The sequence below is a fragment of the Lycium barbarum genome, chromosome 1 (assembly GCF_019175385.1).
Source record: "Lycium barbarum isolate Lr01 chromosome 1, ASM1917538v2, whole genome shotgun sequence".
Classification (NCBI taxonomy): Eukaryota; Viridiplantae; Streptophyta; class Magnoliopsida; order Solanales; family Solanaceae; genus Lycium; species Lycium barbarum.
The window spans coordinates 123,685,767-123,708,899 of NC_083337.1; the positions used below are offsets into that span (position 1 = coordinate 123,685,767).

Here is a 23,133-nt window from a genome sequence, read left to right on the forward strand (position 1 = left end):
TCATTTTGTCTTGATACGTGTATATGATTCCAGAAGTTCTATTTTGATATAATCCATAGTGACATTCGAAAGGTACTTGTTATGACTATTGTCTTGATTTTCGAGTGATTGCTCGTTTTGATTATTCTATCGAGTCTCAGATATGATTTAACTGGCATATGGTTGCTCACTACTCTGCTCGTGCATGCCTCAATATGTCTTTCACCGAGTCCCGGGCCGGGTATGTTATCGGGCACAGTTTCACTGCATTGTTCACCGAGTCCCTCACTAGAGGGCTGGGTACGGTATATATATATATATATGATGATATGATGATATGATGACATGATGATATGTTTATGGCAGCCAGGATGGTATATGATGACTTTATTCACCGAGTCCCATAATTGGCCGGGTATGATATATGATATTGGCATGCATGATTTATCTTTCAAAAGGCAAGTGTTTTGGTATTCTGGATGTTATACTTGTCTCTTGTACTCCCTATTTCAGTTATGATCCTCTTTACTGTATTTCATGCTTTACATACTCAGTACATATCTCGTACTGACCCCCTTTCTTCGGGGGGCTGCGTTTCATGCCCGCAGGTACAGACACTCGATTCGGTCATCCCCCAGCTTAGGATTTCCAGTCAGCCATGTCACGACCCAACTAGGGGCCGCGACGGATACCCGGAGCTAGTTACCGAGCACCGCTCACTCTACTACTTATCTTGCTCATTTAATATTCTTTTATCAATTTACATACCAGTTGTAGGAAAATCATAATTAAACAAACATAAATACTTTATATACAATTGCCTTTCGGCCATAAAAATAATATACACGTATATGAAAACGTCTTGTGAGACCATCTAACCCACACTGCGTATCTACGAGCCTCTACTAACATACTGTATATACATGGACGGAACAAGACTCCGTCGTGCCCAAAATATACATATATACCAAAAGGATAGTCCTAAGCACCTCCGAACAATGGAGTGCTTTCAACCAGCTGACTGCTACTGAGGATCTGGGCCAAGCTCTCCTCTCTGTCTACCTGTGGGCATGAACACAGCGTCCAAAGAAAGGACGTCAGTACGAATGTTGTACTGAGTATGAGAAGCATAAACAATGAAAGAAAACATCAACAACATAGTGATAATATCAACGTGAAATATCTGGATCTGTCTGATAATCATAAAAGAAATCATGTGTGCCATCTTACTCATACTCATCCTCATAACATATATGCATCATATGCAAGCTGCCCGTCCATGTCGGAACGGTGTGATAATCAATAATATTAGCCCGCGTCCAGGCCTCCCGCGTCCGGGGGTACCATCTCATGCCGCCCACTAGTGGTGTCTGCCCATGCCTGAAGGTCATGGTGTATCCGTATAGCTGCCCGCCTTGGCGGTGACTTCCCGACCAACTAGGCACGGTGTAAAATGCTCATGTCATGCTTATCATAAAATGCTCATAATAATAATATACTCATCATAAAATACTTATCTCATTGTAATACATGCATAAGGCTCAAGATCACTTTATTCTATCGGGGTGACGTAAGGTTGTGATCCCCCGATTCCATTATGGAACAACTATTGATACTCTGCCTCATCTTGAAGGAACAAGTACATAAGGTGAGTGTAAGCGATAATTAACATCATCATTATACTAGCATCATCATATCGTATTCCTCATCTTATATAGACATTAAGGAGTTAGACTCTTAGCCTTTCGGACTATAAGAACTCATGAAGAGAATAGGAATTTCGTGCTACAAATTCATGCCATCAGGAAGAAGGGACTAGCCTCACATACCTTGGTCGTTTAGCTAAGATATCGCTCACTCGTTCTCCTTCAATATCGCGTCGTTACCTTCATAAAGAATTCATATCAACATTAGCATACTAACTACAAGAACGCGTCGCTAATTCTAAGAGAAGTCGGACAACGCTTCTCTTGTTTATACTATTTTTCCCATGTTTTATATTAACTCCCAACATTCATAACATTACTCACAATATCGAAGTCAACAATCGTCGTTTACGTACATTTAGCAAAATCCACCATTTTCCTCCAATTTCCCTCATAATTAGCCTTATGACTCGTCCTTGCATTTTCATGCGTTTAATGCTTGTTTCATGATATAAACATCATTTATAACGTATTTGTATTTACAACACTTCAACATTCATAATTCAATCCCACTATCATTCATTTATGGCACTACTCACTCAATAATGGTCCATTTCTATGTTCTTCTACATTTCAAGTGTCTAAGCTTTTCAATACTTCAAACAACATAGAATGATCATGAAACTTACCTTGGATAGTGGTTGAACCCTAGTTCACCTTCTTGGGAATTACCTGACTTAGATTCTCTTGGATTCTTATGGAGGAAGTATTTGGAATGTTCTAGAGGCTTCTTGGGTTGTGTTGATGAATAATGGACTGAATTGTAGTCCAAGCCCCTTTTAATAATCCCAAAATTTGATCTTTAATGAATTCTCGTCGGGTGAACAGTGGTCGTAAATTGCAGTTTACGGACCGTATTGTGGTTTACGGTCCGTCTTCCATGATCGTGTTTAAGCAATTCAAGAACAGAAGGTTCGGCTGAGTGTCATGGCACTTTACGACTGAGGTTTACGGTCCGTAAACCAGTTTACGGGCCGTCCTCCAAGTCGTTTTTAATCATTCTCACCATTTACAGGAAGTCTTGGCTGAGGGACATGGTAGTTTACGGCCTGGTTTACGAGCCGTATTCTGGGTCGTCTTTAACCATTTCAACACTTAACAGAAACTTGAGATTTTTGACGCAATGAAAGACGATTGCACTATACGGTCCGTAAATCACTTTACGGGCCGTATAGTGCCATATACGACCACTGGGTGAAATTTTTTTCTGCAACTTTATTATTTCCAAAAATGCAAAATTATCCATTCCCGACTTAGTAAAACACCATACACTCAAGTCCTTCATTGTTCTACTCATCACACAAGTACGAAAAAATTTCCGAGGTGTAACAAGCCATCTGGGAGAGATCCATTGTCTCGGAGCCTAGACTTTTGGTACAGATCTTCTGATGTATATATATATATATATATGTTTGTCCAGGGGTACGGCGGGGCCCTGTCCCGTCATATTTCACTGTTGATACTCTTAGAGGTCTGTAGACATGTGTGTGTGGGTTGTATATAGATTATGATCAGCTGTGTCTATATAGTTTGTTGTGAACGTTTCCGTTTGTTGTGGCAGCCTTGCCGGCTTGCATATGTTATCGACATGTAGTGGCAGCCTTGTCGGCTTGCGTAGTATATTGACATGTAGTGGCAGCCTTGTCGGCTTGCGTATTATAATGATATATAGTGACAGCCTTGTCAGCTTGCGTATTTTATTTCGTTGTGATTGGTTGTGACTCCTCAGGAGACGGATTATCATGATATGTGACATTGTGAACCTTTGGGTCTATGTCCATTCCCATGTTGTCTATAGTGTCAGTCTGACTATGTCTAACAGGTACACGTATGGGTGTCCAGCTCGGGCACTAGTCATGGCCCACGGGGCTGGGTCGTGACAAAGGGAGATGCTGCCCGAATTTTGGCAGATTCTAAAAGGGTTTAATTTGAAGGCTTAAAATAAGCACATGACGATAAGCCTAACAGTAGTATGATTTCTCTTGAATGTAGATTTACGAGCTCGGAAAAATAAATGTAAGTAGTAGAAGGGAAAAAAAGGTATGTTAAGGCTATCATTTCCTTCTTTTTGGCATGATCTATGACAAGTCTAAAGCGTAATGATATCCATAATGAATCCACTTCTAGATGTAGGATATCCTGAGTTCCTTGACTTCTTAAGTCCCGAAGGGGCATCCATAAGTTGTACGATTTCATAACGATGTCTAATTCCCGAAGGGGACATTCTTAAGGTTTCCTTATTCCCATGCATTTCGCATTTGATTTTTGAGTCTGGAAGGAGACAAATGAAAAGGGGAAGAAGTTCCCATTTTTGAGAAAAAGGGGTAGAATTTCCCATTTTTTTTAAAAAGGGAAGAAGTTCCCGTTTTGAACTAAAAGTTGCTTCGAAGGGAGTCTTTTGATGGTGTCCAAAGATTTTCGTGAATTTGAATATTTACATACATGTACGACATCATTTCATGGGAAAGTGGAAAAGGCTAAGGCATTATATATGCAAACTACCTGATCACCTGGTATATGATGATTATGATGCTCGAAGGGGCCATTATGCTATTATGCCCGAAGGGGCTGCAAGCAGAACGAAGGCATGCTATATATATATATATATATATATATATATATATATATATATATATATATTAAAAGTTCATATGCACATACATGATTTGGAGTGTTGGTTACAAGTACAGATTAAGTCTATTACTTCCTTATTACTCGAGTTGAGATATATTGTTTCAGATCTATCTTACATACTCGGTACATTATTCGTATTGACGTCCCTTTTCCTGGGGGCGCTGCGTTTCATGCCACGCAGGTGTATAAAAATGAGTAGACAACATTAGCTATAGGACGATGTTCCCAAGCTATCAGCTCGATTGGTAAGCTCCATCTCAGTTCGGAGTGTTGCCGAGTCAAAATACTTATGTTATGGTATCTCGTGTATGTTAGAGACTTTTGCAAACATTGTCCTGTGGATAGTGCGTCGAGATGTCGACCGTTGTGTAAAGCGACCATGTAGGTCGATGTGTTTTTATGCTTTATTTTTAAAGATTTTATTGTAACTAAAGGTTTTCTTCGAATTAACGATAAAGGAGAAGTCCCTGATTTGATGAAAGAGTTCTATTGAAAAGTTTATCCTATTTACTTGACGGAAGCGTCATTTCATAAATTAAAGGTTCACAAAAAGTTGTGACTCTTGGATGGATTGGTAGTATGACACTCAGCCGAGTAGGGTCCTGGGTGTCAGTCGCGGCCCTCCAGATTGGGTCGTGACACATATCATGAAGAATGAGAGTATGTGCAATGCATGTATCATCATCAATAATCATGCTCAATATCACAAGTACTAACAATGGGTACGCCAACAATATATCCGAATCACAAGTACCGACAATGGGTACGCTAACAATATATCCGAATCACGAGTACCAACAGTGGGTACGCTAATAATATCATAATCAAGATGGAACAACAGATGCCAATATCTGCTAACAACACGTGGCATCAAGCCAACACAATAGAACATTCAATCACAACGCAACGGGATGGCTAGTACCAAACACACAACAGGGCCTAACCTAAGACAATATCCTTCCCAACTTCATACCGGAAGGTTCACATGCTTTCTCTGACGATATAATCTAAATATATGCTTCGCTATGTGAAGTCTCTCCAAAGGTAAGCTATAACCTACCTGGATGGACGAACCGTAACACCAACAACTCACTTCTTTGCCTTGCCGTTCCGCTGAGCTTAAGAACCAAAATAGTCTAAGCATAGTCGAAATCTAGATTAGAAATCATAAAGAATGATACTAATATTGCTACTATTTAATTTGGGTAAAATCTAACTCTAGAATTTGGGGAAACAGGGCCCATAGGGTCAAAATGGGAAATTCGGAAGCAAAATGACAAATTAAGCAATAGATGATCATAACCCAACCACTAATTGCTAATTTAACTCAAAGATAGGCCTAATTTCTGATTCCAAGCAACCCCCCCCCCCCCCCCCCCCCACCCAAAAATAGGTACAAACCCTAATTTTTTTATTCAAGAATTCAATTCAAATAATGGAAGATATATGATTAACAAACTTAGATTCACCAAAATCTAGGATAAACCTCATCAATTTCATCATTAATAATCCTAGAGAAAATATTCATCAAAACCCACTTTCATCGTTCATTACTAAGGGATTATTAAGAGAAGAGGGAATCTATGATGATTAGGATAAATGAAATAGTAAAAGGATTAGGGAAACTTACCACCAAGAATCTTCACTAAAAATCTCCAAGAACAGATCCCAAGAGTTCTATTTCGTAATGGCAATAAATGATAGATTAAGGGCTTATTTAAAATGCCCTTAAGGAAATAACTGGCCCGTTACTGCCACGATGGTAATGGGGCCACAACGGCGGCGCCGCTACAGTGCCCAGAAGGCCGTCCCAGCGGTCTGGGCCTATCCCCCTTGGCCGCCTCAGCGGTCAACCAGCCGCAACAGCGGCGCCGCTGGGACGACACTGGTGCCGCCAATGTGGACATCAAGTACCAGAAATCCCCCAATTTTTCTAAGTCTCAATCGAAATCCTGAACCCTTCCCGAGGCCATCTGCTTACAACCCACATACACAGACCCACCCAAAAATACGTTATGAACGCGCTCGTGGCCTCAGAATTCCCAACAGAGATCTCGTTGACCAAGTCAACCCCCGATACCTTATTTCCATCTTCCCAACCCAAGTCCCAAAATGCATCTGAGTGCATTGAGAACCGAACTGATGTACATACAAATCATAAACGACCATCCGAACCTCTCGGAATCGATGGATTCCCAAAAAAGGTCCCTTTACCCAAAAGTCAACTTCAGGTCAACTCTTTTTCACTTAAGCACATATTTTGCAAAAAGTCACCCGAAACAAATCTTGACACCTTCGGAAGCGCGTCAATGGTCCCCTAGGCGCAAAATGAGCAACCGAGCTCGGAAAAGGAGCAGAAATACCGAAAAGGCTATAACGACCAAACGGGTCGTTACAAAAACAAACATGGCACATAATCCTGCTAGTGGCATATAGGTATTCTACTTCATTTTAAATGATCTCTACAACTTTATGGACCTTTATTAACTCCTAATGGACCATTTGAGAACCTATTCTCACATGAATGAACTTGAATCGCAAAAACATCATTCTTTAGACTTCTCTATCATATTCTAAGATATTGCTGCTTCAAAATTACCTTTAAAGCATGACATATTACTATTCAGAATTGTTTTTACTAATTCAAACATATTTGGATAGATTCAGACCCATATAAATGCAAACAGACCTCACTTATCCTAATTCGAATACTTTAAACCTATCAAGGACTCCCATAAGTATACCTGGGTTCCTTAAGTTTTATTCTAGCCTAAACATGATCTCTTCTATTTTTATCCCAATCATAACTTCATGTTATCTAGTTGACATTAAACAAGTATAAAGACCCATGAAAGAACAGATTTAGGAAATCATAAAGTCATAGTCTTATTCAAGAAAAAGCAACTACCTTAAATACTTCAAATAGATCATCACAGTACTTTAATGTTCTACTACATTCAAATAGGATCAGTGTTGGTTTAAAAGTTCTCTAGATTACTATCATAACTCATATAATCACATTACTACCATATTAAAGTATTGAATAGTCAAAATAGGGAACCTTAATAGCCAATAGAATACATGAAGTCTGTTCCAACCACATCTATAGAAACAACAGTACACTATTTGAGACTCATACACTCAGTCACATCAATAATTGCTTATTAATGTCAAACATGCTTTGAAAACAAAGGAAGTAATCTTCACATCTGAACAAACTAATGAGCCTTAACATTATCCAAGCAGTACATTCATTTAATTGAACCAAAAGGCAACACAGCAATCAACTAACATCAAAAAGCCAATATCATAGAATACTAACTACTAAGCAGTACCAAAATAAATAAATAAATAAATGATAGAATATTACCTTTTAATGGTGCAGCCTTGGTCAAAAACCAATTTGAAAGCCCTTTGTTCTTCCAAGACCACACTCAGCCACACAGACTCAAAACAAAAGAAAAAATAAAAATTTTAAACTTAGAAAGACCTCAAATTAGTGAAGTCTTAAAATTTTTTACTAATAGAGGCTTGAAATTCGAAGTTTTGAGCCTTCCTTTAAATTTCTCCAATTTTCTAACCTCTGAAACTCTTTTAAAACTTTTAACTTTCAAAAATTCCATACTTTTCTCTCCAAAAAAAGACATCTTCTGTGTGATAGGGTTGGGGTTCTATTTATAGAACCCTAAAAAATTGTTCAACTCTCAGAACCATCAATGTGGGACAAACATATTCCCCTAAAAATGAACCTTCAAATCGAATCTACATCTCACATGACTTCTTAAAAACATGAACGGCCAGATCGGAACCTCATTTGGTTCGATCTAGGCCTTTCAACCCCCAACCAATGGAAATTAAGCAAGGTACAACAATAAAGCAAGTAAATCTCAGAAGAATAAAGCAAAACTATGATTCATTACCGTGTTTGGATTAAAAATCACGAAATCGAGTGAAACATTGAATGTTTTCACCATAATGGACATGCAATAGTTGTATTCATCTACTACACTTTGTAAATTTTCCATTTTCGGCGAAGAGAGAAGATGGAAAACTCAAGGCAGCGCTAGGTTTACGCATAAGAGGAAGAGAGAGAAATGGGGTGGGTATATGGTTTGTTTGGAAAAATGAAAAATGAAATAAAGGGGGGGGGGGGGGGGGGGGGGTTATACCCCTTTGTCCTTTGTTAGTGATTTGGGCCGGGTCTCAGCCTGGTTTGGGCTGGACTCGGTCCAGATTTTAAGAAATCAAAAATGGGCCCTTTTCTTTTGTATACATATATATGTATACACGAGGTATACATGTATGTATACTAAGTGTATACATGTATATGTATACCTCTTGCATACATATATATGTGTGTGTATATAAATATATATATGTATACTTGGTACATATATAAAAAGATAATTAAATAAGGATTAAAATTGATAATATTTTAATTATAGATAAAATTAAGACATAATTATTTTATTAAAATAGTTAAAATCTGGCCAATTGTGTTAATGGACCAAAAATTGCGAACATGGCCCTAATGGATTCTGATCCAACTAATTACTTCAATTATGGCCCAATTTGGCCTTAATTGAATTTAATTCAGTTGGTTATTTCAATTATGGCCATATTTGGCCTAATTAGCAGGTTTAAAAATTAAATTGCATTAATGACCTTGATTAATTTATGCCAATGAATTGGGTTATTTAAATCAATGCCATCAAGAGACTAATTTTACAAAAATGACCGCAATTCCCTTGAACCATGAATTGGTCAAATTAATTGTGGCCATAACAAAAATAATTAAATATTTTAAACAACAAATTGTAATAAGAACCACTTAATTAACTAATTAAAGCATTTATAGATAATTATAAATAAATTTTGACAAATCACACAACTGTGCAAAATTAAATATTAAAGGGAAAAATGGCTAGTTATTTAAATTACTCAAACTCCATGGATTAAAGGGAATAAAGAGTTTGCTAATTTTGATTTTTGACAATTTACAATTAAATAATGATTATTATCTTAAATACAAAAATGCCTCTTTTTCTTTGATTAAACCAAACAAGTATCTTACAAATGTCATAAAAATACCAATTAATTTCTAAACAACCTTGTCATGTCATGAAAGACCTTTCACCAATTTAGAGGAGCAAAATATTATTCTGAGCAATTTTATAAAAATTATTTTAACCCTTTAAGGTGCATAGCTTATTTTATTTATTTTCCAAGGACTCTGAGTAATTAAGGTAAATTATGGGAGGTCAAAAATTAGGTGTCAACAACACCAATTAGCATGTATGTACATGAGTGATTAGTGACTGAGTAAGTGAGAATGTTGTGGCGAGGTTATTCCATTGCTTGTTTCCTTTGACTTGATTATTAATATCATTGGTGGACTTGTTTGGTTAATATCATTAATTTACTTGGTGTTCGCTATCTGATTATGTGATGTTGATTGGTCTATCTATTTTATTGATTTTATGATTCATGCATGATACTAATTTAGTCGGCCTATGATATTTACTGGTACATAGTGTTTGTACTGATACTACCTTACTGCATTCTTTTAAATGCAGATTGTGATTCAGAGACTGCTATTCGACCTCATATTTAGCTTCAGGCCATTTGCTGAAAGATTGAGGGTGAGTTTCTATCCGTGCCAAGCCGCCCGAAGTTCTTCCTTTATCTAATATCTATTTCCATTCCAGACATTGATGGTTATTTATTTCAGACAGTATGAATTCCTTAGGCATGTTTTGAATTAGAGTTCTTATACGGTGACTTTCAGATTTTGGGTTTGTAATAGTTAGGATTTCCGCATTTACATTATTGTTTTATGGCATGACCACTTTTGATTTAATCTTGCGTTTAATTTATTGTGAACTGAATGAATTGACTAAGTAAAAATGGACTTGAATGAGTAGATGGTTAAGCGTATTAGTTTGCCCACTAGGAGTTAGTGTGGGTGCAAGTCATGGCGGGTAGGGTCATGAGACATGGAAGACAAAGAGGAAATGAAGTTCAAATACTCTCACTCGTTCCCTACTAAAGGTATCTAATTGTCAAACATCAATCAATTTCCCTCAATAAAGTCAACTTATACGTGTATGCCAAGACCAAATGTAACTTTTATTCTATTAATGAGACATCGATATGATTAAATGGGAGTTGTATTTTATTTTCGCTCGAGGTAAGAACTGGAAAAGATACATATGTGTTTAAATATGATCCTTGAGTGCAAATATCCAATGATTTACGAGCAGAAAGAGGTAAAATAGGAATTATGGAAACGGAAAGAGTATCGACTATATGGATGATGATGCCTAAAGTCTAAAAAGGATATGATACGGAACACAAGATTTCGCCAAGGATATATACTGATTGTTTGAACGTTTAAAAAGGGACATGATTGGTTAGAAAAGGTAAAAGACCGATGTATGTCACCAAATGAGATAGATATTGACGAGGGCCTACTTATTGTATAGAGTATATTAGCAAGGGTGTTATACAGAGATATGAGATTCGTGTATCCGCATTTGTTATTATTCTCAGAGGAAGTCCTGCCAAAATTTCCATAAAATCTCTGAGAGTTTAACATTCGAGGATGAATGTTTTTAAGGGGGAAATAATGTTACATCTCAAAGTTTTTGGCGCTGTTTGCATCATAAGTAAAGTAATGTAAGCCAAAGAGGTCATAGAACTCTTATAAGGTTAAGCAATACCTTTAAAAAGTGTTAGGCAAGTGTCTAAAAGTTCCGAGATCAAGAAAATCGAAGGAATTAAGTTTGTTGAAATTTTGGGAAAACTTGGCAGAATTTCGGAGAGAATTTTTTGTCCTAATTTAGAGAGGCATATTTCTTAGAACATAAAGAGTTATGAAAAGAATAAACTAAATAAATTGAAGTTCAGAGAGTCTTCTTTCCAATAGAACAGACAGATTGGAAATTCGAGCCGTACAGTGGAAGATATGGCCTGAACAAAATTGTGCGATTTCTCTGTGCAATTCGATGGTTGCAGATCGACGCCCCGTCGAATAACGACGGTACCGTTGAACCTGCAGTTGAACTGAGTTGGTGGAACCAACTTTAGGGGTTATAAAAACCCCATTCCACCCCTTATCCACCATTCTACAACCTTTCACCACCTTTGCATACCTCCATATACTCCCTCCAAGACATTTTACTCACTTAGTTATTAGTCCCTCCAAATTTATATGCCAATTAGATCGGGAAGTTTGTGGCAACATCTTAGTGTTGTAGTAGTTATTGGAACTGAATGGGGGAAGGCGGGATCACGAGTTTGAGGCTAACAAGGATCAACCCAAGCTTAGTAAGGTTATGACTAAGGGTATATCTTTCAATATAGGCTCGAGGAAGGAGCGAGCATCAGAATAAGGATTCGTTCAAGGTAATGGCTCAACAAGTAAGGTATGTAAGGTGTTTGTTTCCCTTTTTCCTTTGGCACGAATCCAACTAGAACTTGACTATGAACGTTCTATTACAAATTTACTCTATTCCAATGTCTTATACTTCATTTATAATGTCCTAGCTATCTTAGTAGACTCTTGTCTCAATTGTTTGGCCTCATTAAATGGTTTTTGATGTTGATTTGATTTTCATAATGTTATTCGGAGGTTATCGACCTTACGTCCCTCCAAAAGGCCCGATGTCAGTTCATTGACTCCTCATGCATTATATATATATATATATATATATATAGCACTATTTTACTACACTGAGCCGCACTATAGTCAGTCGGGGACGGCTCCTATTGTGCAACTATTGATCAGTTGGGTATTTCACACTGAGTCCCGAAAGGGCCGGGTACGTTACACACCGAGTCTCGAAAGGGCCAAGTACGTTACACACCGAGTCCCAATGGGTCAGGTACTTTACACACCGAGTCTCGAAAGGCCGGATACATTACACATCGAGTCCCAAAAAGACCGGATACGTTACACACTAAGTCTCGAAAAGGTCGGGTGCATTATAATGATGATACTATATATATATATATATATATATATATATATATATATATATATATATATAGATAGATAGATAGATATATAGATAGATGTGTGTGTGTGTGTGTGTACTTGCATATGATTTTTAAACTCATGCATTGCATATTGCACGTTCTCAGATGGCTCAGGTTACTTCTATCCTCTTTATATTTCGGTCTTACTTATGTTATTGATTCCTACCTTACATACTCAATACTTTTATCCGCACTGACGTCCCATTGCACAGGACGATGTATTTCATGTTACAGGTCCTGACAGATTGAGCGAAGGACCTCTTTAGTAGGATTGACAGCTTAGCGGTGTCAGCAAGTACCACTCCTTCGGACTTGCTTATTCTGGTATATATTATGTTCACATGTGATGCATATGTATCTTTTGGATACAACGTGTCCATGTCTTGTCCAATATGTCATGTATATATATACTCTTAGAGGCTCATAGACACAGTGGGGTATTAGATGTTATGTCTGGCCTTGTCGGCCTTGTTTTGGGTTTTGATATTCTCCTGATAGCCTTGTCGGCTTTATGACACTCATGATAATGTAGCGGCCTTGCCAGCTCGCTTATGTGTGTATATATAAACTCTCTCACACACACACACACACACTCACATATATATATATATATATATATGTTGGATTATTGCATATTTCTTTATTTGGGCCTTTTCTATATGCAACTGTCCTTCGAGTCATATTATATTATAATTATGGTAACTGTTACATCAGGTGGTATCTGGCCTATAGGTCGGTGCCCGTCATGCCCCTTGTCGGGGGGTGATATGAATATTCTGGATAAATCTTCTTTCTCGCTCAATATTGTGAATACTCTCTTTGTGGGTGCTCAAACTTCTTCTATGTAAGACCTAGGAATTTATAACAATGTGGCTCCGCAGGTCGGTAACAAAACCTTCTCCTTGTTGGATCCTAAAACACAATAAGGTTTTGTGTTGTACTTGGATTTTTGCCTTGTTGTATCGACTTCTTTTCCTTGTAGAAGGCTTACTAATGTCGACAAATATGGCAAAGAATCTTTCGTACTTGACCGCCAAGTCTTTACCATAATTCTTCTATAAATACTTGTTGTAGGATTTGATTGGAATATGTCCCGCCGTGTTCGTCCATTTTTTAATATCTTCATTGTTGAGCTAGAAAATGTCCATATACCTGTTCCACCAATCTCTTCCATTTTACATCTGCCTTTGAACTGCTTCTGAGATATTGGCTGGAACATGTTGTCAGACCTATTTCATATATCTGTATAGATCTGTGTCTGCAACTGGTCAATTGGTCTTCTTACCACTGATCACTTCACCTCTTTGCTCGACTTCTTCCCCTTTAATCATTCCTCATTCTTTGATATAGAACATGTTTGCATACTTGTTCTCTTATCTCTTCTCTCCCATTGAAATGTACTTGTTTGTATGTCTGCATCTGCTTCTGTACTTGTCAGTGATGGAACATGTTTATAAACCTGATTCATGTGCACTACTTGCAACTGTCTCTTTGCGATAGATCAGGTCTTTGGACCAATTCCATTCACTCTATTCATTCTTGCTTACTCAGGCATTTCACTATGTTTAGAACATCTTCTTCATTCAACCATATGTCCAGCTTTGTTCAATCATTCTTGTACATTATCACATGCATCTGGAACTGGTTTTTCGTCATGGTATCAATCATTATTCTCCTTTTGTTTATCATGAAACTTTTTCAATAATCAAAACTCACATACGCATTAGTCTAGCTAATGGCTACAAGAAGGAAGCTAAATTTTGATAGTGATCTTATCAACTCTACTGAGCTTACTATCTATATCAACCTATCACCTAGAGGAACAAGTATCCTCCAAAGTGATAAACCTGGCCCCCCAAAAAGAAGCCATAATCACCCTTACTATGATCAATTAATGTTTAGTTTCATTTCTTAGAATGCTATGAGCATAAAAACTATGGGTGCTTGTAGAGATTGAAAAGTCTCAAAAAACAGTACAAGCTCCCCTTTATATGCATTCAAGAACCTAAAAGGAAAGCTAAGCATATTACTAAGTACATGATGGGATCAAGATACCATCAGTCCCACAATAATCTCAATAATAAAATCTAGCTATTTTGGGACTCCTCCCTAAACGTTCATATTATTGACAATGCTTATCAACACATAACTTTCCATATATCCTGTCATTGATTGTTGTACAAATTTTTACGTTACTTATGTGTTTGTTGAATGGACCATCCCTCTACAAAAACCCCTATAGGAGGAACTTCAAGTTTTTTTTGACAAACTAAAGGGATCTTGGAGGGTAATATGTGATTTAATGTGATCACTTCTCCTGAAGAGAAACATAAGGGTGCACCTTACAACATCGAGAAAAATATTGATTTTTTAGAATGCCTAACAGATTCTGGATTTATTGATGCAGGCTTCAGTGGTGCTCAATACACATGGTGCAACAACTGTGAGCACCTAAGAACCATATGGAAGAGGCTACATAGATTGCTTTTTAATGGACAAGTTCAACGACACTAAAGTAACTCACCTCTCAAGGATAGATTCATACCATGCCCCACTACTAGTGAACATTGAAAAAGTGAAAGTAGACCCTGTGAAATACTCCAAATTTCTCAATATCTGGTGTGGTCATAAAGATTTCATAGATATTGTCAAAGAAGCATGGTCCACCCCTACATAAGGGAAAACAATGTGGCAGTTACACAACAAGATGAAATCAGTTGCTTCAAAAGTCAACTCCTGCTCTAGAGAGGCCTTTGGAGATATCTTTAGAGATGTTAAAGAAGTTGAAAAGCATGTAATTGATTTAGAAAAAAACTTACAGAGAATACCAATGAGGAAAACAGAACAAATCTCAATAAGGTAAAAGATGACTTAATCTGGCTCCTTAAAAATCAAGATGAAATATATAGACAAAGGGCCAAAGCAAGATGGTTGCAGGAAGGTGATAAAAACATTTCTCATTCCCACAAGGTGATTGAAGCTAGAAGAAGAAGGTTGAGCATTCATAGTATCCAAGATAATGAAGGGCATAGAATTGAAGGACATTAGAATATTGCCAATACAGTCATCAAGCATTTTGAGGGATTTTTAAATTACCAGGAAATCAAAGGAAGTTTCAAAATATTGCATATCATCCCTCAACTAATTTCAAATGAAATAAATTCCATGTTGACTGTTATACCTACTCTGCAGGAGGTAAGAAATATTGTTAAAAATATTGAGCCTGACAATGCTCCAGGACCTGATGGCTTTGCAGCAAAATTCTACCAAGTTTGGATAGATATTATTTTACCAGACCTGTATGGAGCTATTAAAGAATTTTTTTATGGTAGGTGCTACCGTACTAAGGTATGTTCTCATACTTTCTTGGTAATGCTCCCAAAATGCCCCAGCCCCAATCTTTTTTGGACATTAGACATATAAGTCTTTGTAACATTGTAAGTAAGATCATTACTAAAGTACTGGCTAGTAGTATTGGGAAAATCTTTGTTGTCATTATATCTGCAAACCAAAGTGGTGTTGTTCAGGGAAGTTCCATTACTAATAATAGTTTTCTTGCCCAAGAACTTGTTCAAGATATTTCAAAACCTAACATGCATGATAACATTGTTCTAAAGTTAGATATGGCCAAAGTATATGATAGGGCATCTTAGCGGTACTTATGCAGAATTATGAGAAAATTTGGCTTCAATGAACAATGGATTCACATTGTATATAGGCAAGTTTCTAATAATTGGTACTCCATAGTCCTTAATAGGACTAGAAATGGTTTCTTCAGATCCAACAGGGGGCTAAGGCAAGGTGATCCATTATCACCTGCACAAAATTTGTGTAGCATTTGCTCCAAAAGCCAACATAGAGCTAATCCACAGAGTGACTGAACTCACTGCGATGAACATAAAAGAGTGGTCAATCAAATATCTTGGTTGTCCTCTCTTTGTAGGAAGAATAAAGATCATATATAACTGGTCCAGTCTATCATAAAAGGATACATACTTGACATGAAAAATTCCTGCCCCCATATTAATTAAACATGTCCTTCTGGCAATGTTAGTACACTTACTAGCAGCCATGAAACCACCCAAAGGAACATTTGAATAACTAGAGGGCGCATTTGTACTATACATTGTTTAGCATTAGCTTGAGAGGGAGTTATAGGGATCCTTATATGGTTAATGAAGGTTTAAATAAGTTTTAATAAGGTATCATGAGGGTTGGAGGTGAAACGAAACGAAAAAAATGCATTTTCTTGAAAATTGGAGTTTGTGGGCAGTTCGCGGCCGCATAGTGAGTTTCAGGTGTAGCATACTGGCTGAAAACTTGCAATTTTTTCTGAGCTTACTTCCCAAACCAACCTCTATATTGCGGAGGTAGTATGCGGCTGCAAGTTCAACTTACGGTGCCACATCTACCCCGCAACACGAGGCGGTGGGGCGGTTTTAAGCCCTTTTTAATATTCAAAAGATCCCATTTTTCATATCCACTTTCCACACCTCTCTCCCAATATTATTAGAGTGTTATTGAAGTTTTTCTAATATTCCAAAACCTTCCACACTATCACAAGAGAAGATCAAACTCCAAAACCCCAGGCTAATCCATGGAAGATGATTATTCTTGCCACTACTCAATGTTGTGATGAATTTTATCTTGGAAGAAGTTGAGTGAGGTGAAGTTATTCCATTATAAGGTATGTTATTCATATTATTTATATGATTTAGTTGACTTAAAGGTTTAACAATTGTTGAAAAGGAAAAGAATCATAGTGGAGAAGTTACAAGGTATCAAATTGAAGTTGATGGCTATGAGTTGAATTTGAAAGGGGATTTTGGATTAATTGAAGTTTAGTTTGAATGAAATATTTTGATTATGGTATTTTTGATGTTATTATTGTTGTTTGGGAGTTTTTTGGAATTTGGTGGAAATAGATAACATAGGAGAAGTGCTGCCCAAATTCCGCTAGCTCACTAATTACTCTAGTTTGAACTAATGAGTGTTCTCAAGACTTAACTCTAGTATGAATCCTCTTGAATGTAGACTTGCGAGCTTGGGAGGAAAAACATTAAGTAGATATGGAGACAAAAAGGTATGTTAAGGCTAACTCTTTCCTTCTTATGGGATGATCACTTCGATACGAACATATATACAAATTTCCTCCATGATGATTCCATTTCTAGAAATACTAAAGGTTATTATTCTTAATGTTCTTATGATACTATTGAAATTTTTTTCATGATTATTGATCTCGCTCATTGTTGTTGATCTCATCTTATGGTAATTGTTCCTTCAAGGTGAGATATAGTGATGGTGATGATTCCATAATGGCAATCGAAGGTTTATCGACCTTACGTCACTCTGATATAGTTATAGCTTTCATTTGGGCTCTCATACATGCTATATATATATATGTATGTATGTGTTTTCTCACACCGCGTCACGCTATAGTTGGCCGGGCAAGCACGTAGATGTGCACACCACTGCAGTGGGAGGTTATGATGTTACCCCAGACGCAGGATGCCCCGAACATGAGATGAAGATGATATGATGATAACACTGAGCCTATATGGTTGGGTACGGTACTATATATGTATGTATGAAAATATTTTTTTGGTTAAAAGCCAAGCATGCATGACATCTGCCTTAAGAGGCATTCAGAGGTACAGATTGATCTCTTTATCTTATGTTGTCTTCATACGTTCATTATTTTGCTACTCATGCCTTACATACTCGGTACATGATTTGTACTGACGTTCTTTTGTTTGTGGACGTTGTGTTCATGCCCGCAGGTAGATAGGGAGACGGACCAGACCCTTAGACTGCTTCACCAGCCATTGCACAGGAGCGCTCCATTTGTTCCGTAGCTACGGTTCAGCTGGTATTATTCTTTTGTGTACATATATGGGCATGGTGGGGTCCTGTCCTATTTTTATGATGTTATGCACTCCATGTAGACGCTCGTAGACAGATGTGTATAGTTAGATATTTTGTCACCCTTTTCAGTCCACATTCTGTCATATCATTTTGGCAGCCTTGTCGGCTTTTTTTTTTTTTTTTTGTGTGTGTATCTATATATATATGGGCATAGTTTGATGGTGAATGAATAGATGTGCATTTATCTCTTGGACTCATGCCCTTACAAATTATGATATGCATGAGTTATTCTTGTGGTCCACCTAGATATGATTATGAGATGTATGTCAAGAGGTGCTCGGTAGGTAAGCTCTGGGTGCCCGTCACGGCCCTCCGATTCGGTGGTGATAAAAGTGGTATCAGAGCAGTTTTTCCTAGGGTTTGTCTACGAGCCGTGTCCAGTAGAGCCTTCTTTATAGGTGTGAAGCGCGCCACACTTATAAATAGGAGGCTGCGGGGCATTTAGGGAATGATTGACCTTTCTTTCTCATCTTAGATCGTGCGATAGAGCCATGTTATAAGCATTCTCTTTTTTCTAATCGTGTGTTATGATTTCAGTGATGCATGTGAAGAAAAAAGCTATAGCAGCCCAAAAGGGCATGTTTGTGGGTGGTAGAAAAACTGGAAAGTACCTCTCATAGATCTAGAGAAAGGCGAGTCCCAGAATGAGGTTCCATCTCGGTCCTCTTACACTCCACCTGCTCCAGAGAAGCATAGAGGAGATCCAGTTCTAGCACCCCCAGTTCCTCCACCAGATGCCTCAGCCCAGGAGATGAGAGAGGTTATTCAGTTATTGATCCAGTTAGTAGCCGCTCAGGCCCAACATCATGGTACGGGTCACGGCGATAGGGCTGTTAGTGCCAGAGTTTGTGATTTCACTAATTTAGACCCTTCATAATTCTTTGATTTCACTAATTTAGACCCTTCAGAATTCTTTTGGTCAAAATCGAATGAGGACCCACAGAACTTTATAGATGGGATATTAAGGACATTGCGTGTGATGCATGTTTCTGATATTGAGTCGGTAGAGTTGGCCTCTTACAAATTACGGGATGTGGTTGTTCTTTGCTATAATACCTGGATGTCTTCTAGAGGGGTTATTGCACCTCCACCCGTGTAGTAGGAGTTTGTAGATACTTTTCTCCGACATTATTTGTCGCTAGAAATTCGACGGGCCAGAGCCGATAAGTTCCAGAACGTCAGATAGGGGAACATGAGTGCTCGAGAGTATAGTCTTCATTTTAATTCACTGGCTAGGTATGCTCCAGCTATGGTAGTTAATATGGGAGATCGTGTTCATCCGTTTGTGAGTGGATTGGGACCCCATTTGATCGATGATTGTTTGATGGCCTCAGTTTAGCAAAGCATAGATATCTCCCACATTCAGATGCATACTCAAAACCTTGAGGAGCGTCAGCAGCAGCGGAGGGTTGAGTGTGAGCATGATAGGGGTTATAGTAAGAGAGCTAGATCTTCAAGTGTTGTTAGCGAGTTCAGAGGGGGTTAGAGGCAGTCGTATTCTAGAAACTCTGGCCATTCAATACCTACTGCACCTCCACAAATTGCAGGCCAGAGATTTGGTTGACCTATTCATTCCGGACCGAATCAGAGTTCCAGAGCCTCGGGGTCCCAGCATAGGGGTGATTCAGGCCAGATGAGGCCACCATTACAAAGATGTACTAAGTGTGGTAAGCTACATTTAGGACAGTGTCGCTTGCGTTCAGATGCTTGTTTTTCCTGCGGTCAGGTAGGCCATATGATGCGTGACTGTCCATCGAGAGGTGGTAGAGGTATAGTTCAGCATACAAGACCAGCAGCTGGTTCTTCATCATCTGTACACTCTCTAGGGCAAAGCTCACAGACATCAGCAGGCCGTGGTAAAGGTAGAGGGGGAGAGTCCAGTTCGAGCGATCCTCAGAATCATATTTAAGCACTGGCTAGACGACAGGATCTTGAGTCTTCGCCTAATGTTGTTACAGGTATATTATTAGTATCTTCTCATGGCGTGTATGCATTGATTGATCTAGGTTCTACATTGTCGTATGTTACTCCCCTTATCACTGGTAAGTTTAGGGTGAAACCTGAGTCGATTAAATCTTTCAAAGTGTCTACACTAATTGGTGACCCAGAGATAGCTAGATGGGTATATAGAAATTGTGTGGTTGTATTCTGTGACCGTCATACCATGGCATATTTTATTAAGCTAAATATGGTAGATTTTGATGTTATTATAGGTATAGATTAGTTGGCTTCTTGCTATACTAATGTTGATTGTAAGATGAAGATGGTTCGATTTCAGTTTTCGGGAGTACCAGTTCTAGAGTGGAAGGGTAATACAGCGTCTCCAAGAGGTAGGTTTATTTCTAATCTCATGGCAAGGAAGATGATTGCTAAAGGTTGTATTTATCATTTAGTCAGCGTTCAAGATATAGAAGCAAAGTCGCTGACTCTTCAGTCTATCCCTGTAGTTAATGAGTTACCAGATATATTCCCGGACGAGCTTCTAGGTAGTTTACCAGAACAGGAGATTGATATTTCCATTGATGTGTTACCAGATACTAAGCCAATATCTATTCCTCCTTATAGAATGGCACCTGCAGAATTGAGGGAGTTGAAGGAATAGTTGAAGGATTTACTTAAGAAAGGTTTTACTAGGCCTAGTACGTCGCCGTGGGGAGCACCAGTGTTATTTGTGAGGAAGAAAGATGGCTCCTTGCGAATGTGTATAGATTACAGACAGCTGAATAAAGTGATGATAAAGAACAAGTATCCAATTCTAAGAATTGATGATTTATTTGATCAGTAGCAAGGTACCAAATGGTTCTCAAAGATAGATTTGAGATCAGGGTACCACCAGAACTAGATATGGTCATTTCGATTTTCGAGTAATGTCGTTCAGGTTGAGTAATGCACCCTCAGTATTCATGGATTTAATGAACAATGTATTCTGGCCTTTTTTAGATTTGTTTGTGATCGTGTTTATCGATGATATCCTGGTATATTCTCGGTCCAAGGCAGCGCATGCAAATCATTTACGTGCTATCCTTAGAGTTCTTCAGACGCAGGAGTAATATGCGAAGTTCTCTAAATGAGAGCTCTGGTTGAATTCTGTGATTTTTTTGGGGCACATTATTTCAGCTGATGGTATTCGGGTGGATACCCCGAAAATTGAAGCTGTAAAGACTTGGCTGAGACCTACAATACCTTTAAAAGTTCGTAGTTTTTTGGGCTTGACAGGTTATTACAGAAGGTTTGTAGAAGGTTTTTCTTCTATTTTCGCACCACTAACGAAGTTAACTCAGAAATCAGCTAAGTTTCAATGGACGGATGCTTGTGAGCGCAGTTTTTAGGAGTTGAAGATTAATATATTGACTTCAGCAGTGGTTCTGACACTTTCGGAGGATCGAAGGGCTACGCCATTTATTGTGATGCTTCAGGTGTTGGACTAGGTTGTGTGTTGATGCAGCATGGCAAGGTTATAGCTTGTGCTTCAAGACAGTTAGGGAAAAATGAGCAGAACTACCCAACCCATGATCTAGAGTTGGCTGCGGCGATTCATGTATTAAAGATGTGGAGGCACTATTTGTATGGTATTCATGTTGATATCTATACAGACCACAAGAGTCTCCAGTATAATTTTCAAGCTGAATAAATTAAATTTGCATCAAAGACGGTGGCTGGAGCTATTGAAAGATTATGAGGTTATCATTTTTTATCATCCTCGAAAGGCGAACGTAGTAGCCAATGCCTTTAGTCATAGATCCATGGATAGCTTATGTGATGTCCAGCCAGAGAAAAAGGGAGTTAGCTCGTGAGCTTCAGCATTTAGCTAGCCTAGGATTTTGATTATTAGACTCGGGCGATATAGGAGTTACTATGTAGGATTTAACAGTCTCGTCTCTAGTAGTTAAGGTGAAAGATTGCCAGTATGAAGACCCCACGTTAGTTCTTTATAGAGATACATGCCCCCTGAAGAAAAAGTCACCATTTGAGATTTCTGCAGATGGAGTTCTCAGGCACTGAGACAGACTATGTGTTCCTAATGTTGTAGGGTTACGTCGGCAGATTTTGGGAGAGACCCATTATTCCCGTTATTCTGTTCATCTGGGAACAACAAAGATGTATCATGATATTAAGTCAATGTATTGGTGGGATGGAATGAAGAAGACATAGCAAATTTGTAGCCCAATGTCCTGACTGTCAACAGGTAAAGATTGATCAACAGAAGCCCGGTGGATTATTGCAAGCTATTGAGATTCCGACTTGAAAATGGGAAGTAATTAATATGAATTTCATTATAGGATTGCCTCGTTCTCAGCGTAAGTTTGATTCCATATGGGTGATTGTTGATAGACTTACAAAATCAACTCATTTTCTGCCTGTCATGACTATGTACTCAGCTGAAGATTATGCAAAGCTTTATATCAAGCAGGTAGTATGACTCCATGGTGTTCCGGTATCCATTATCTCCAATAGAGGTGTGCAGTTTACAGCTAATTTCTGGAAGTCTTTCCAGAAGGGTTTGGGGACTCAAGTGAGGTTTACCACAGCATTTCACCCCCCAGACTGATGGACAAGCTGAGCGTACCATTCAAACTCTAGAGGATATGCTACGAGCATGTGTGTTGAACTTCAGAGGTAACTGGGATAATCATTTGTCACTCATTGATTTTGCGTATAACTATAGTTATCATTCCAATATTCAAATGGCCCCATATGAGGCTTTATACGGGCGAAAGTGTAGATCACTAATTGAATGGTTCGAATTAGGGAAAACTAAGTTAGTAGGGACAAATTTGGTCCAATAGGCCATAGAAAAGGTCAAGCTTATTCAGGACCAATTATTGACCGCACAGAGTCGTCAGAA

General features: G+C 38.2%; 1 long non-coding RNA gene across 1 annotated transcript; it reads right to left on the reverse strand.

Moving 5' to 3' along the window:
• Positions 1–767: 767 nt before the first annotated feature.
• LOC132598404 (uncharacterized) lies at positions 768–3,213 on the reverse strand. The gene is made up of 2 exons (XR_009566574.1): positions 1,809–3,213; positions 768–1,041 (listed from the first exon to the last, which is right to left on the reverse strand). It is a non-coding gene; the product is annotated as an uncharacterized LOC132598404 (long non-coding RNA).
• Positions 3,214–23,133: the final 19,920 nt, after the last annotated feature.